The 2500-nt window shown below is 45.4% G+C and overlaps 1 pseudogene; it reads right to left on the bottom strand.

Annotated features, from left to right (window-relative positions):
* Positions 1 to 1220: 1220 nt before the first annotated feature.
* Positions 1221 to 2500, bottom strand: part of LOC119574024 — a 3026-nt pseudogene continuing 1746 nt past the window's right edge.

The following is a 2500-nucleotide window of genomic DNA, read 5'->3' as shown; positions in this document are numbered from 1 at the left end:
GACGTCAATGATGACCATGAGCCAGGTCTTGGGGCAGGAGATACCCCTCTGGGTGCCACTGCCAATCTACCACTGCCCACACCTCCAGAGCGACCCCAGCGTGATTGAAGAAAGCCGCGCTGGATGAAAGATTTTTTTGTTTCTGAGAACTGATTTTCAATTACGGTTACTTTTGTTTGAAAGAATTTTGCATGTTCCTGAGGACTAATTTTATGTAAATTTTCTGTATTTTGTTTCATGTTTTGGTATGTCAGAGCAGACGGGTTGTCTGCTTGATAGGGGGGGATAGTGCTACGCCAGTGGGTCTTTGTCTCTGTGCGAAACATGTGTTAACATGAAAAGGATGACCTGGGCATAGATTTACATGAAGGGACCTGGGCAAACATAACGCAACTGGCTGTGTGGAGCGGAGGAACAAGCCAAGAGAGACGCAGTTGGGTGCTGCTCCTGTGAAGACCTCGTGTGTGCCTTTGTGACCTGATAAACTTTGTGTTGCCCTGTTATAAGCTGTATCGTGCAGTGTGACATGCTGTATTGTGCCTATAGAAAAGTGTACGGGTAAATAACTTGTGTAAATAAAGGAAAGACTGTCATTTTGTGTTTATTTCGTGCCCTGCTTCGCCACTTGGCGTTTCCCCTCGTGGTGTTCTGGGGCGCTGTGGTGCTCGGTGCCTCTTGGAACTGTTCAGTGTTCACGACCCTGTGGATAGCACGCCGTCTGCCTAGCCTGCCTTGTGTTGGTGGCAGAGAGACGAGGCGGTCGGTGTAACAATATGTATACATATATAGATATATCTATATGTGTATGTGTATATATATTCATACATATAAATACATATATCTATCCACCAATTTATATACATACATGTACGTAAATCTATCTGTGTATATATATACATATACATACATACATACATATATATATATATATATATATATATATATAATATATATATATATATATATATATATGTGTGTGTGTGTGTGTGTGTGTGTGTGTGTGTGTGTGTGTTTATATATACTGAATATCTGTGTATATGTGTTTGCATCTCTCGTGTAACCATCAGAAAAGAAGACAAATCATAAAAAAGTTATTTATTTTCAAAGAAGTCCAGAGTATTGTGCCCAACACCGAGAGAACCATTTTTGAACTTTGAACCATTCTGAACGCCTTTTACATTTCGTGGTCTAGGAAGTCCGCTGACAATTTGGTTCGCATGTTAGTTCCTTGAGGGCGCGAGAAAACCCCGCTGATTGGAGAATAACCTTGGTTTGCTGGTTTCCTGTTCAGTTTGGGGGCTGTACTGGTTCTGAGAACCCGGGTCCATAGCGAGCCAGATAGTTTTGGTTCTGACTGTAGAGACTGGGGGAAGGGCGTTTCAGGTTTTGATTGAAGCGGTTGGTTCCATAACTCTGGAAGTTGTACCTGATATTGTTGTTGCGACTGGAAAGGCTTTGATCACGGTTCTGCTGGTACTGGTTGCGGTTCTGTTGGTACTGGTTGCGGTTCTGTTGGTACTGATTGCGGTTCTGTTGGTAGTGATTGCGATTTTGTTGATATTGGTTCTGGTTGGACTGGTCGCTGTTCTGGGTAGAACTGATCGCGGGTTTTGCTGGTACTGGTTACGGTTTTTGTTGGAACTGGTTTTCGGCTCTGGTAGGACTGATCGCGGTTCTGGTAGGACTGATCGCGATTCTGATAGGACTGGTCCTGGTTTTGTTGGTACTGGTATTGGTAGCGATTCTGTTGGTACTGATTGCGGTTCTGGTATGCATTAAAGTTCTCGGAGTATTGATTGCGGTTCTGCTGATATTGGTTACGATTCTGTAAAAACTGGTAACGGTTCTGCTGATTCTGATTTTTGTCCTGTTGGTACGCGTTGATATTCTGAGAATACTGAATGGGTTTCAGCTGGTACTCATTGTAGTTCTGCTGGTTCTGATAGCGGTTCTGTTGGTAATCGTTGCTGTACTGAGAATATTGGTTGCGGTTTCGCTGATATTGATTGCGGTTCTGTTGATATGATTGCGGTTTAGAATATTGGTTACTGTTTTCCAGGGTTTTGGTTGCGATTTTGTGAGTCTTGGTACTGGTTGCGATTCTGTCGGTTTACATCGTAGTTCTGTGAGTACTGGCCACGGTTTTCCTGGTACTGGTTGCGGTTCTGTGAGTACTGCCCACGGTACTGTTGGTACTGGTTGCGATTCTGTTGGTAGTTGCTTCCCTGTTGGATAGCACTGTATTGCCTGGCCTGGGCCTGCAGTCTCTGCTCTTGCCCTTGGAAAGCCTCGCCTGTGTACTCCTTGCGGACAGTGGCCTGGAAGCCTGTGGGCCGGGAGCCACCGAGTAGTCGACCACGCGCAGAGAGCCCTCGGGTCCATGACCGAGTACTTTACCACGACCACGTCCCTCGACGTTTCCCCTCGAGCAGCTTCATGTCCCCGTGATTTGGCGTCGCCTCAGCCCAAGCGTACTCCGGTTCTGCAGACAACATTAAGT

The sequence above is a fragment of the Penaeus monodon genome, chromosome 6 (assembly GCF_015228065.2).
Source record: "Penaeus monodon isolate SGIC_2016 chromosome 6, NSTDA_Pmon_1, whole genome shotgun sequence".
NCBI classification, from domain to species: Eukaryota; Metazoa; Arthropoda; class Malacostraca; order Decapoda; family Penaeidae; genus Penaeus; species Penaeus monodon.
The sequence above is the reverse complement of the archived record's forward strand: the minus strand, read 5'-3'. Positions and strand labels throughout refer to the sequence as shown.